This window comes from Mus musculus, chromosome 5, assembly GCF_000001635.26.
Source record: "Mus musculus strain C57BL/6J chromosome 5, GRCm38.p6 C57BL/6J".
NCBI lineage: Eukaryota > Metazoa > Chordata > Mammalia > Rodentia > Muridae > Mus > Mus musculus.
Genome location: NC_000071.6, coordinates 62,131,929 through 62,147,742, shown reverse-complemented (window position 1 = coordinate 62,147,742; position 15,814 = coordinate 62,131,929). Strand labels below are relative to the sequence as shown.

At 37.6% G+C, this 15,814-nt stretch overlaps 1 non-coding gene across 1 annotated transcript; it reads left to right on the top strand.

Annotated features, from left to right (window-relative positions):
- Nucleotides 1-15,258: 15,258 nt before the first annotated feature.
- Gm22273 lies at nt 15,259-15,390 on the top strand. Its single transcript, XR_003956101.1, has one exon. It is a non-coding gene; the product is annotated as a small nucleolar RNA SNORA17 (small nucleolar RNA).
- The last annotated feature ends 424 nt before the right edge of the window (nt 15,391-15,814 follow it).

Genomic DNA, 15,814 nt, shown 5'->3' with positions numbered 1-15,814 from the left:
TAGGTAACAGAAAATTGGTACCAAGAGTGAGAATGGTTCTGTTATAAATATAGCCATATGGCTTTTATGCATTTGAATGTGTTTTGAGGGACAAATGTGGAAGAGTTTGCATTTGAATGCAGATAGAGAAGTCCTGTGGTGCCATACCAAAACCCTAAGCTGTCTAGTCTTGTGGCAGCTGAAAAAAGACTCAAATGCCAAGAGAATAATGAATGCTTGGTTCAGAAAGCTTCAAGGGAAACAAAGACACTAACTATAATTGTATTAGAATCCTTTTCTTTCTTTTTTTCTTTTTTGAGTCCATTTCATTCACAGTTTAGCATATATGGCTGTATTCTACCAATAATTTAATAATTAAAATAATGTTAATTTACTTTTACTAATATACCTTTATTACTAAAAAAGTAAATTATTAAAATTATAACATTTGGTATGTGATACAAGGAAAACCCAGTCATCTTTCTATATATTAATGACAAATATACCGAGAAAAAAAATCAGGGAAAAATATCATTCTTTATTGTCTCAAAAATAAGTATCTCGGAATAGCTTCAACTGAACAAGTAAAATGCTTTTATAATTAAAAACGTTAAAGCATTGAAGTAAGAAAACAATGAAGACATAAGAAGATTGAAAGACCTCTCATACTCATGGACCAGTGTGATTAATATTATAAATATGGACCTCTTGCCAAAAGCAATCTATATATCATATGCAATATCAATCAAAATTCCAAAGCAATTCTTCACAGATATTGAAAAATATATTTTCAACTTCAAGAAACACAAAAATTCAGTATAGCTAAAAAATATCATAAGTAATAAAAAATACTGGGGAAAATAACACTATCCTAGATTTCAAGTTACAAAAGAATAGTAATAAAACCAGTATTGTATTTTCATAAAAATAGGCATGTTGATCAAGAGAACTGAATTGAAGTCCCAGACACAACAAGTTTACTTCTATGAACACCTTATTTTTTATGAAGAAGCCAAAATTATACATTGGAAAGAAGGTAGAATCTTCAAAAAATGGTATCGGTTAAAATAGATGGCCATATGTAGAAGAATAAAATGAAATCTGTATTTATCACTCTATATTAAACTAAAATTCAAATGCTTTAAGAACTTAAACTTAAGATAAGGTATCCTGAATCTGATCAAAGAAAACAGACAATACAAAATTAACTTATTTCCAAAGTATGTAATTTTCTGAACAGGACCAGGAGGATACATTAGAATTAACAATTAATGCATGGAAGCTCATGAACATAAAATACTTTGCACAGCAAAAGCCACCATAATACCAGCAAAGAGGCAGCCTACAGTATTGGTAAAAATATTTTTTCAACTGTTTGGGTGAAGCAGGGTCAGGCATTTAATGTCCTGTAGACATTTTTACTTGCTATGTGTGGCTATCAGTACTTGTTTTCCCACAAATCATTATAGGTTTCAAACATTCACTTAAATGGAGGTATAGTTAACCAAACTGGAATATTAAACAACTAGAAACAAGAATTGAGAACAAACCCCCTTCTGCTGCAATTATGAGCAAACTTTAATTACTATTGCAACTCTCACTATCAACAACTACATGCCTCCTCATGTGTTAAGAAAGTCTTACATGTATATATAGTAAGATTTGTATATCTGTAGATCATCTAAATTATATTTTACTCCACATTTGTCTTCAAACTCATGCTAATATCCCATTTATCCTTAGTTTTGACTATTCTTAGAAAATACTATCTTTGTAAGTGTTAATTCAAGATGATAATTTTTATGTTGTTTTAATTTTCACTAGAACAAATATAACTATGAAAATTTTAATAATACATCTTTATGGTTCCTTAAATAAATCTCTTTTTAAATCATTTACCTTACAACTATTTTTTTGACAAGCTTAGAGGGCTTTCATAAATTCATATATAAATATAAAAATTTAATGGCATTATAAAAATAAAGAATACTTGTATATTTACTTTCCCCTAGTACACAGTCAATTAGTACTCTGACTATGCTAATCCAAACTAGATATTTTTACTCTTTATCAAGGCTTTTTCATAGTAGCTTCATGTGTTCAAGAAAAATTATTACAAAAAAAGAAAAGAAAAGAAAAAAAGAAAACTAATCCAGGGCCAGATGCCACCTAAGCCTTTCAAACCTCTTAAGTGCAAAGCAAGAAAAGTCTTGTTGATTGTCCTTGGATTGTGCACTTTATTTGACTCAAACCAAATTATGCATTTGTTTGGGAGCACCATGGCATTTATTAATTATCCCAGCTGAATTCTCATTTCAGCAAATGGCACCTTGCACAGTGGGGCCATGTCAGACAGGAGCTTTGACTAGGAAACAAATGTCAGTGTGGTGAGGAGCCTGCTGAGTGTTTAATAACTACAAATGAAGTGCACTGTTAGTGTTATAAAGCATCACTCCATCACCCAGTAGGTTTCTTTTGTAAGTAAAGATAAAATGACTTGGACAATCTGTACTGAATCCATCAACATTAACTATAAAGGCTCCAGGGAAGGCAAAACTCCTTAACTAAGAGTGGATATAGAAGAAAGAATAAAAATGCCATCATCTGAATATGGACAAAAAATTGTTGCAATTTAATCAGTGATTGCCCATTATCATCTTGGAAAATGACCATATTCACAAATTATTTTGACAATGACAAATATTCTATGGATTATTGATATTATCTTGAAAGTTGTAAGTAAATTTTCCAATTCAATGGTGTTAATTGTTTCAAAATAAACATTGAAATTGAATTGTTACTGTATTAAGGAATATAAAACAATGATCTTCAAGAAATGACTAAATTATGAACATGTGTCTTCATGGATATCCTGAAGAGGACTTGGTTAGCTACCACAGGAATAGTCTGCTAATAAAAGGATGTCTGGTCATCACACCAACATTCGGCATGTGGTCTTATGGTACAAAGACTAAATAATCTTGGAAATAGAAGCCTCCAGAGTTGTCAGCAAATCTCTAGTTTCTATGAAATACTCATGCAAAGCATTCCAGTTTCATTTCTGTGCTGTAGTAGGACCCTCTGACTAAACTTAGTTGAGGAGAAGAAAGTATTTATTTGACTTCCATATCCAAGGCACACTCTATTATTGGGAAAAGTTGGAAAAGGAACTCAAAATGAGAACCCAGAAGAAGGAACAGGGAAGGCATATCAATATCAATTGCTGGCTCACTGTCTAGCGTGCTAATATTTACCAAGCTTTTTATGTAGTCCAGAACCACCTGCTAGTTGAAGGTACTATGTGCAGTTGGCTCTCTACTCCTGGATAAACTAACAAACAAAACTATTTTTTACAGACCTGGTCAAGAGCAATTACTTAAAAACAATTACTCAACTGAAATTCTTTTCAAGTGATTCTAGGCTGTCTCAAGCTGAGTGTTACTGTCAGCTATGACACAGAATACTCAATTGTTACATACAAAATAGCTCACTGAATGATTTTTAACTTGTATGTGTATTCTAACGTTGAGGAAGAATATTGGAATCCATTTTTGAAATAATAAAACAGTGATTCTGTTTACTTATAACATCTCTCAGATATAGAAAATGGAAATTACATTCCCACATTCTACAGAATGAGATCACTGTACCAAAAGCCTTTCTTTTAGTGAAAGTACTAGATTTAAGATAAGATTGTGAATGATGGCTCGAGAAAAGGCAGTCCTTAGAATTATTAGGGACTGTAATGAAAAATCGGGAACATTAGCCAGGCGTGGTGGCGCACACCTTTAATCCCAGCACTCGGGAGGCAGAGGCAGGCAGATTTCTGAGTTTGAGGCCAGCCTGGTCTACAGAGTGAGTTCCAGGACAGCCAGGCCCATACAGAGAAATCCTGTCTCGAAAAACCACCACCACTACCACCACCACCACCAACAACAAAACAATCGGGAACATTAAGAAACAGTTTATTTAAAATAGATTGCACTCACCTTAATTGATAGATAGAATATTTAATTTTTACAAGGATTTTTTGAAGCAAGTATTGTTGTATAATATTTAAAACTGGCATAAATGTGTTTGAAGATTAGGAAAGTCAGGACCATTTAGAACAATAAAATTCAAAACCATGAATTTATGAAACCACTGTGACAACTCTCTGCCTATCTTTCAGATAAGCAATGCTGTGAAGGAGCCTGTGAGATTTGTTGTTGGTGTAGTACTGACCTTTATAAATAAACAAAAAATAAATAAATAAAACCAAACCAAACAAAACAAAACATGGACCATTCCTCTAAAACATGGAAGTACGTGTACATTATGTTAATATTTAAGCATCATCTGGAGGATCCAAAACTGATTTGAGAAAATTGATAAGGAGGGATTTGAAAAGAGGACATAGAGAAAGATAAAGGATATCCTTCCTGGGTATATCAGAATGTCATGGGTTCAGCCCACACTGGCTTATTCCTGCAATTACCAACCACTAAGCTGTACTTTCTCACTATCCCAGTCCAGTTCCTCAATTACTGATCAGGCTTCCCAGGATTTTCTGATAATCTATACTAACCATGGTGGTGATTTTTCTCATATTTGATGTATCACAACTAACATGAGTTGACTGAAACAACTACTTGGGGTCTAAAGTAGTATCCATCTACTTGCTGAATAGCTTGCATAATACCCAAGGTATAATAATTGCCTATGCAGTTCTCTTTAAAAATCCAATACATATGATATGAATTTATGCATTCAGGAAAGCAAGGGACCTTTGTCCTAACATTGAGTAGCTGGTGCCGAACACTGTATGGGGGCAACAAAACGTACCATCTCTTTTGTTGTGGCAATAGACTTCCATCTATGCAATCGTCTTCAACCCAGGTGACATGAAGAGAGTACCCAGTTCTTCTCTTAAAGGAGAAATAATTTGCAAGTTACATTAGTTCTTTCTGAAGGTCCTGATAAATTTTAGCATCTTTGTAAATAAATAAATGAGAGGAGCATGCAAATGTGCTTCCAGAAGACCAGACCTTGGATCCAGAGAGGAAAACGGCAACTTCAATCAATATTTAGGAGTATACATGTATATCCATATGTACTTAGCACACAATAACAATTACTTCAAAAACAAACAGATACCATGGATCTGAAGGAGAGTGGGGAGATGTGTATGAGAGAAGGTGTTTTGCAGAAAGAAAGAAAATGGGGAATGTTGAGATTTTATTACATTATAAAATTAAAAAGACTAGATGCATATACTGCACACAACTAAAGTGTTCTCTCTCTGCTTTCTCATTTGTTCTACTAAATGTATGTTTTCTTTGTTCCTTTAAAATTACTAATTATTTTGGTATTAAAGAGAGACTGTTGTGGGAAAAAAAGAAATGCTTTTATCCACTTTCAAAGCTAATACCATGCCTATAAGAAGATAATTAATGTAAGAAAAATATTTCTAGTTTCTAAACAATTTTGAAACACTTCTCTTTAGTTTCTACACAGAGTCAGAAGATAATATTTTTACCTCAAAAAAGAACAGTGCTGTCTTCTTGCTTGATACACATATATTAATATTATTTATAATAAAAAACTGGGGTAGGTTGGCTTACTTCTTTTTGATGAATCCACTTCACAATGATTATATAAGACTTGTCCCTGAAGTTAATCCTATAAAAAATTCAGATTTAAAAAAAAATGTAGCTCAATACAAAAGAGATTTATTCTTTGATCTTTTACCACAAATTCTTATAGCCTACTTATTAACAATAATAATGATTCTGTTTTACCTATTTTGAAAATGACTTAGAATGAAAAGAAGAAAAATGAGGTTAAAGTCATTTAGAACTAATAAAAATTTACTTACCTTGTATAATTTCACTTTAATGGAGATTTCATTTATGCTTTTACATTAAAACAAATGGAAGATTTCTCAAAATGTTTTAAAGAAATACTGAACATTTTTTAAATTTATATTTTCTAGATATTTTCATATACATTAATATCAATTTACATGTGAGTAAACATTATTTAAATGCTGCTAATATGTGATCTATATCCTTCAAACTATCAAATGCATAGGGATAATTATGTTTACTATTTCATTATTATTTACATTTGACCTCTGTTATTTCTTTTAAAATATTGTAGAAACAAATGAAAATTAAAACAAATAAATTCAAACAGGAAAGCAACAGCCAAAGCGATTTATTTGGCAGTAATGTTGACTCTAAGGATGTATCCAGCTCTTGTTATCAATCACAAAGGTCAACTGAAGTTTATACCAGCAAAGAATATCTAGTGTGTCAGTGAAGATGAAGAAGACAGCCACTTCTCTTTGAAAAAGAGCAACTGAGGGTCAAAGCCAGTATTTTCTGTGCTTGGAAAGGTTCTACCACTGAAATAATCTAAAGATTTCACTCCCTCATAGATGGGGACCAGAATATGTTAACCAAATTCTAACTTACGACTTAATAAGTATACTTTCACATACACTACTTTTCAAAATGGAAAAAATAAATCAGAAACATTACTTGAGGAGAATGACACCTGTGGAGCGTTATTACTTTAAGGCATTTCTCCTTTACATTCCCAAAGGAGAATGAAAGACTAGTTTTAACGGCCACATCGTGGTGTTCTGGAGCAATCCTTGTGTTTAGGTAATTACTAAATAATGCACTTTTGTGTCTTTCTGTTTTAGAAAGCTTTCTCTTCTCTTCTCTTCTCTTCTCTTCTCTTCTCTTCTCTTCTCTTCTCTTCTCTTCTCTTCTCTTCTCTTCTCTTCTCTTCTCTTCTTTCTTGTTTTTAAAATTAATCATTCCAGTCGTTTACATCTCAAATTATTTCCCACTGCCCGGTTACTCCCTCCACCAACCCCCTATTGCATGGTATCCCACTTCCTGGTTACCTCTCCATCAAACCCCTATCCCACATCTGCTCTCCCCCCACTCATTTTCATGTATGAAAGTGCTCCCCCACCCACCCACCCACACTCTCCTGCTCCACTGCTCTAGCATCCCCTTACTCTGGGGCATCATCTCGTCCCCAGGCCCAGAGCCTCTCCTCTCATTGCTATCTGGGTAGGCCATCCTCTGCTACCGATGCATCTGGATCCATGGATCCCTCCTGGTAGACTCTATTGTTGGTGATCTAGTCTTTGGGAGAACTGGGTAGTCAGGCCAGCCTATGGTGTTCTTCCAATGGGGTTGCAATTATCCTCGGTTACTCCTGTCCTTCTGCAAGCTCCCCTAGGAGGTTCCCTGAGTTCAGTCTGATGGTTGGCTTCAATTATCCAGATCTGCATTGGTCAGTTGCTGGCTTGACGTCCCAAGGAACAATCACACTATATCCGTGTCAGAAAGTGCCTCTTGACCATGGCAACAGTGTTGGGTTTGGTGTCTGCAGACATGATGTATCCCCAGGTAGGGCCGTTCCTGGATGACCCTTCCTTCAGTCTCTTTTTCAGTTTTTGTCCCTGTTCTTCCTTTGGACAGGAACAATTATGGGTTTAAAAAAATTGAGATGGGTGGGTGGGCCCATCCTTCGACCAGCGAGAATGCCAATCTACTGGAGGTGGTCCCCACAGGTTCTATCTATCCCCTTCTCTGAGCATTAAGGCTTAAGTCAATTCCATTAGGTCCTGGGAGCCTCAAGTTTTCTCTGGTGTCTGGGATCCTCCAGTGGCTATCCCCAGCTTCCCATGCCCCCTGCTTCCTAATTTTATTTGATTTCCCGACCCTCTATTCCTCTCTCATATCTCCTCCAGTTTCTGATACTGCTACTCTTACTTCTTCCCCCTCCTTTCTCCCTCCCTTGTCCCCCTCTCCACCTCCCCCAGTTGTCCTGTTCCCTTCTCAGTGTAATACTGAAGCATCGCCCCTCCCCCCCACCACACCCCTGGTCTTCCTTCCTTCTATTCGCTATATGGTCTGTTTGTTGTATCATGGGCATTGTGAGCTTTTGGGCTAGTATTCACTTTTTAGTGAAAACATACCATGTGTGTTCTTTTTGTCTGGGGTACCTCACTCAGGATGATATTTTCCAGTTCCATCCATTTGTCTAAGAATTTCATGAAGTCATTGTTTTTAATCTCTGAGTAGTACAACATTGTGTAAATGTACCACATTTTCTATATTCATTCTTCAATTGAGGGGCATCTGCATTGTTTCCAGCTTCTGGATATTATAAATAAGGCTGCTTCCAGCTTATGTATATTATAAATAAGGCTGCTGTGAACATAATGGAGCATGTGTCCTTGTTATATGATGGAGCGTCTTTTGGGTATACGACCAGGAGTGGTAGAGCTGGGTCTTCAGGTAAAACTATTTCCAATTTTATCAGGAACTGCCAGACTAGTTTCCAGAGTGTTTTTTCAAGGTTGCACTCTCACCAGCAATCGAGGAGTGTTCCTCTTTATCCAAATTCGCGCCAGTATCTGCTGTCATCTGCGTTTTTGTTGTTGTTGATGTTTGTTTGTTTGTTTTTATAATATATTTTCTTTATTTACACTTCAAATGTTATTCCCTTTCCAGGTCCCACCAAACCCCCCTACCCCATCCTACTCCCCTGGTTCTATAAGGGTGTTCACTCATCTACCCACCCATGCCTCCCCACCATCTCATTCCCTTAGACTGAGGCATTGAGCTTTCACAAGACAAAGGCCTTTTCTCCCAGTGATGTACGATAAGCCCATCCTCTGCTACATATGAACCTGGAGCCATGGGTTCCTCCATGTATACTCCTTGATTGGTGGCTTTTTAAATACACTAGTTATACTCAATATGTCTGCTCATGCACACGTAGAGAAGCATCTATTCATATATGGGTAGTCTCTACTGCTCCACATCTTTTATGAAAACTGAGTTGTGGAGAGCCGTGCCGCGAACAATCGCATGCGTGCTGCCAGCAATTGCTGAGGAGAGCCGTGTGTGTCACGAGCAATTGCCATTATAAGATGGCGCTGGCCTCCGCTGTGCCTAACTAGTAAACAACCCTTGTACGCAGGTTCGAGAGTGAACTCCTAGTCACTGTCCATTATCGGGCCATAGTAGTGGGGTGATGGGCGAGCAATGAATCAGGAGCTGTCACGCCATATCAGGTGCTGAAATGTCACGCTGTGGGCTATATAAGCAGCACCATTTTCCCAGTTCGGGGTCTTCCTGAGAAGTAAGCAATAAAGCTCTTGCCGTGGAAGATTTCGGTTTGTTGCGTCTTTCTTGCTGGTCGAGTGGGATGCAATACTGAGTCTTCCTTCCTTAGCAGTTATCGACTGTGAATAGTTCCTCCGCTTAGATGGTAATAAAAAAAAATGGGAATGGGTGGGTAGGGAAGTGGGGGGAAGGTATGGGGGACTTTTGGGATAGCGTTGGAAATGTAATTGAGGAAAATATGTAATAAAAAATATTAAAATAAAAGAAAAAAAAAGAAGAGGGAAAAAAAAAGATGGTGATTCAAGTCCACATCTTCATGCTGCCTGTGTTTCATCAGTATTGACCTTTCACAGAACTGTGGATGCTATCTCAAGTACTGTGAAGTGATATGTGCATTTGGAGTCCTTTGTCTGTAAAACAGTGTTTTTAATTTATCAGTCATCTAATACTTCTCTTATGTGCTGTTTTTCTGTTGTGCCTTCTGATATGATTCATGAGTCTTTGGAAGCGTGATGTCCTGTAGATGTCTCATTTAGGCCTGGACTCTCTGTGGACTCTTGTTCTCTGCATTTTGAGCAGCTCTGGATCACCTTGTTAATCACCATTTAATACCTAAAGAAGCTTCTTGATGAGGGTTGGGAGATGCACTTGTCCATGGATGTAATAATAATTCTCTAGGAGTCAGTTTCATATTAGGTCCTTTCATCAGAATAGTATCAGATTCTCCCATAGTGCCTATGACATTTCTATCTGTTGATTCTTGGTCCTCATACTATGACCTGGTATGAATTTCAATTTGTGGAGTTAGGCTTAAATAAAACCAGAGAAGGTTTATCTAAATCCATGACATCAGAGCATGTTTTCCACCACAGTTGTCTTACCATATTAACAGCTGGGTAAAACCGATAATTATTTTCCTCCCGAAAAGTGTACATAGTACCTTGCACTACTATGAGTGCTATCAGCTGAGGATGAATTTTCTAAATTGATACAGCTTGCTGTCTCCAAGTTTCATGACATATTTTCTTCAGCAAGATCTTACCTTCAGGTTCTGAGTCCTACCAATAGGGTTCACATTAGAAAGTCTGTGCAATCCTTCTAACAATTTCTTTCTTTCCTTCTTTTTTAATTAAGGTATTTTATTAGATATTTTCTTAATTTACATTTCAAATGCTAACCCCAAAGTACCCTATACCTTTCTCTTGCCCTGCTCCCCAACCCACCCACTCCTGCTTCCTGGCCCTGGCATTCCACTGTACTGGGGCATATGATCATTGCAAGGCACCAAGGGCCTCTCCTCCCATTGATGGCCAACTAGACCATCCTCTGCTACATATGCAACTAGAGACACAGCTCTGGGGGGTACTGGTTAGTTCATATTGTTGTTCCTCCTATAGGGTTGCAGACCACTTTAGCCCCTTGGATACTTTCTCTAGCTCCTTCATTAGGGGCCCTGTGTTCCAAGCAATAGATGACTGTGAATATACACTTCTGTATTTTCCAGGCATTGGCATAGCCTCACAAGAAAGAGCTATGTCAGGGTCCTGTCGGCAAAATCTCTCTGGCATGTGCAATAGTGTCTGAGTTTGGTGGTTGTATATGAGATGGATCCTCAGGTAGGGCAGTCTCTGGATGGTCTTTCCCTCCATCTCGGCTCCAAAATTTGTCTCTGTAACTCCATACATGGGTATTTTGTTCCCTATTCTAAGAAGGAGTGAAGTATACACACTTTGGTCTTCCTTCTTTTTGCGTTTCATGTGTTTTGCAAATTGTATCTTGGATATTCTAAGTTTTGGGACTAATATCCACTTATCAGTGAGTGTATATCATGTGTATTCTTTTGTGATTGGCTTACCTTACTCAGGATGATATCCTCCAGATGCATCCATTTGTCTAAGAATTTCATGAATTCATTGATTTTAATTGCTGAGTAATTCATTGTGTAAATGTACCACATTTTCTGTATCCATTCCTGTTAAGGGACATCTGAGTTCTTTCAAGCTTCTGGCTATTACAAATAAGGCTGCTACGAACATAAGGAGTATTTGTCCTTATTACCAGTTGGAACATCTTCTGGGTATATGCCCTGGAGAGGAATTGTTGGATCTTCCAGAAGTACTATGTCTAATTTTCTGAGGAATCACCAGACTGATTTCCAGAGTGCTTGTACCAGCTTGCAATCCTACCACCAATGAGGGAGTGTCCCTCTTTCTCCACATCCTCGCCAGCATCTGCTGTCACCTGAATTTTTGATCTTAGCCATTCTGACTGGTGTGAGGTGGACTCTCAGTGTTGTTTTGATGTGCATTTCTGATGATTAATGATGTTGAACATTTTTTCAGGTGCTTCTCAGCTATTCAGTATTCCTCACTTGAGAATTCTTTGTTACCCCTGTACCCCATTTTAATAGGGTTATTTGATTTTCTGGAGTCCATCTTCTTGAGTTCTTTATATATATTTGCAGATGATATGATAGTATATATAAGTGATCCTAAAAATTCCACCAAAGAACTCCTAAACCTGATAAATAGCTTCAGTGAAGTAGCTGGATATAAAATTAACTCAAACAAATCAGTGGCTTTTCTCTACACAAAGGATAAACAGGCTAAGAAAGAAATTAGGGAAACAACACCCTTCACAATAGTTACAAATAATATAAAGTACCTTGGTGTGACTCTAACTAAGGAAGTGAAAGATCTGTATGATAAGAACTTCAAGTCTCTGAAGAAAGAAATCAAAGAAGATTTCAGAAGATGGAAAGATCTCCCATGATGATGGATTGGCAGATTCCATATAGTAAAAATGGCTATCTTGCCAAAAGCAATCTACAGATTCAATGCAATCCCCATCAAAATTCCAACTCAATTGTTGAACAAATTAGAAAGGGTAATTTGCAAATTCACCTGTAATAACAAAAACCTAGGATAGCAAAAACTCTTCTCAAGAGTAAAAAGACCTCTGGTGGAATCACAATGCTTAACCTACATCTGTACTACAGAGCAATTGTGATAAAAACTGCATGGTACTGGTACAGCGACAGACAGGTAGATCAATGGAAAAAAATTGAAGACCCAGAAATGAACCCACACACCTATGGTCACTTGATCTTTGACAAGGGAGCTAAAACCATCCAGTGGAAAAAAGATAGCATTTTCAACAAATGGTGCTGGAACAACTGGCAGTTATCATGTCCAAGAATGCGAAGTGATTCATTCTTATCTCGTACTTAGGTCAAGTCTAAGTGGATCAAGGCCCTCCACATAAAACCAGAGACACTGAAACTTATAAAGGAGAAAGTGGGGAAAAGCCTCGAAGATATGGGCACAGGGGAAAAATTCCTGAATAGAACAGCAATGGCTTGTGCTGTAAGATTGAGAATTGACAAATGGGACCTCATAAAATTGCAAAGCTTCTGTAAGGCAAAAGACACCGTCAAAAAGACAAAAAGACCACCAACAGATTGGGAAAGAATCTTTACCAATTTTAACAATTTCAAAATCTGTTAGTCTGTGGTGTCAGGTAGAAACACTGTCATCCGGTTACATTGTAACACCATTTAGACTCTTCTTATATATGTATATGCATATATTTTATGAAGCATTTATATATATATATATATGTGCACACACACACACACATATATTATTGTATCTACAAGTTCTTAGTTGCCTCACCCCTTTTCCTCCATCCTGTAGATGTCACATTTAGGCTTGTTCTCTCAGTTGACTCCTGTTCTCTCAGTGTTTAGCAGGCTAGATCGCCTTGGTGATCACCATCTAATACCTAAAGAAGCTTCCTGTTGAGGGTTGAGAGATGCACTTGTCCAATGCTTTCCCATACCCACTCCTAATCCTTCATATTCCATTTTTTGTCATTTCTCCTTAACACTACCATGTTCTATCCATTCCCCCATCATGCCATACTAGCATTCAAATTCTACAAGTACACTAATTTCTTAGCATGTACATATTAATGGGAATACAAGATGCTTGTTTTTTTGGGTGTAAATCAGCTCTATCTGAAATATTTCCATATCCATCCATTTATCTGAAAATTTCATGATTTCAGTTTATTAACAGCTGAATAATACACATTGTGTAAATGTACATTATTTTCATTTTCATTTATGAGTTGATGAATGATTAGTTTGTTTCTATTTTCTGAATATTGTGACTAGATCTGCAATGAATATGAATAGTAGGATATAAAGTCATTTGGGTATATGCCCAGGAGTGCTATAGCTAGATCATCTATTTCCTGATATCTAAGGGTATTGAACATTTAAAAAATATATAAATAAAGTTTATCAGCCACTGTATTTCTTTTTTAGGCCTCTCTACTTAGTTCTGTATGCTTAATTTTTAATTGTTTCATTTATTTACATTCCAAATTTTGGCTCCTTTCCTGCTCCCCTCTTCACGTGTTCTTCACCTTCGTCTCCTTCCCTTTGCCTCTGAGAGGGTGTGTCCAATCCCTTCAGCAGTCCATCCCCTGATCACACACCCCTGCATTCTCCTTCAGTGGGGCATAAAATCTCTACAGGATTAGGCACATCCTCCCCTGCTGAGGCTAGACAAGGCATTCCTCTGCTACATATGTGCCAAGGATCATGGACCAGCCCATGTCTGCTCTTTGATTGGTGGCTTAGTCTCTGGGGGCTACCAAAGGTCCTTGTTACTTGATAATGTTGTTCTTCCTATAGGTTTTCCATCCCCTTCAGCTCTTTCAATCCTTCCCCTAACTCTACCATAGGGGTCCTCAGTCCAATGGCTGGCTATATGTATCTTCATCTGTCTCAGTCAGCCACTTGTACAGCCTATTTTTAACCTTTTTTATGCTTAGTTTTGTAACTACTTTGTATATTATAGAAACTTACACTGTTTGTTGAATAGCTCATAAAGCTGGTTTTTCTTTCCTTTTTTTTCAGTTTTTTTTTAATTAGGTATTTTCCTCATTTACATTTTCAATGCTATCCCAAAGGGCCCCCATACCCACCCCCCCAATCCCCTACCCACCCACTCCCCCTTTTTGGCCCTGGCGTTCCCCTGTACTGGGGCATATAAAGTTTCCAAGTCCATTGGGCCTCTCTTTGCAGTGATGGCCGACTAGGCCATCTTTTGATACATATGCAGCTAAAGACAAGAGCTCCAGGGTACTGGTTAGTTCATATTGTTGTTCCACCTATAGGGTTGCAGTTCTCTTTAGCTCCTTGGGTAATTTCTCTAGATCCTCCATTAGGGGCCGTGTGACCCATCCAATAGCTGACTGTGATCATCCACTTCTGTGTTTGCTAGGCCCCTGCATAGTCTCACAAGAGAGAGCTATAACTGGGTCCTTTCAGCGAAATCTTGCTAGTGTATGCAATGGTGTCAGCATTTGGAAGCTGATTATGGGATGGATCCCTGCATATGGCAGTCACTAGATGGTCCATTCTTTCGTCACAGCTCCAAATTTTGTCTCTGTAACTCCTTTTATGGGTGTTTTGTTCCCATTTCTAAGAAAGGGTAAAGTGTCCACACTTTGGTCTTCGTTCTTCTTGAATTTCATGCGTTTGGCAAGTTGTATCTTATATCTTGGGTATCCTAAGTTTCTGGGCTTCATTTTATAGATTTATATTTAGTAATAACCCTCACTGTTCTACCCTATGGAAGCTTTTTAGTTCAGCAGATCACCTTGATTTCTGTATCTTAGTTTTCATTCAAATTGGCTAATTGCTGATTATAATGCAATGAAAGGGATCACAGGCCTGGCCTGTTAGAAGACTAAAACATTCTGTTTAAATGGTGCTTTTTACCATCGGTTATTAGAAGGTTTTAGGGCCTAATAAGAGACACCCAGTGTAAAAATATAAGAAGGACTGCATACAAAAGATGCCATTCTATTTTACAATGTGTGAATAAGCCTGTGTGTGAATGTGTGTGTGTGTGTGTGTGTGTGTGTGTGTGTGTGTGTGTGTGTTATAGCAAAAAGAAAAGAGCTATGAATTCAAGAGGGTATAGGAGAACAGGGGAAGGATTAGAGGGAAGAAAAGGAAGGGATAAGTTATATAACTATACCTTAATTTTAATATTAAACAGTATGTAACTAAACATTTCCTTTTGTTTTCTGTATAAAATTAAAAGCAATAAAGAAAACATGTCCTACCCATAGAAGTGTTGCAGATGTGGCTGCTATATCACATGTGCATCAGTAGGTGGCAAATAGGGAAGAGGCCATGCCTGTGGTTAGTGTTCTGAGCTAAGAAGATCTTAATAATTGGTAGCTTAACATTCCCTGAGAAAAGCAACCATGAAAAGACTACCAATCTAGTATCAGGGAGCCAGGGAAGGAAACTAGCCTTAGACAACCACCAGTCTGGTGCTGCATAGGCTGTGATGGCTCCCAGGACAAAGAATGCAGAGGCCCAGATGACTCATGTCTAGTGTCATAGTGCATGAGAGTAGCATAGCACCCCAAGACTACTCCTGAGACACCCCCAGACACTCAGAGACCCAGTCTCCACTAAGAGGAGCAAGCAAGTGCTGGAAAATGGAAGAGAAAGAGAAACAGAAGGATGTGGGCACAATGAAGAGAGGCAGAACTAGAGACTCAATGGGAGAGAGGAACAGATTGATATGAGTAGTTAGTGATGGCACCTGGGACCATGGTGAACTCCTGGCCTGTTCTGCCACTTTGGACCATATCTGTATCAATGT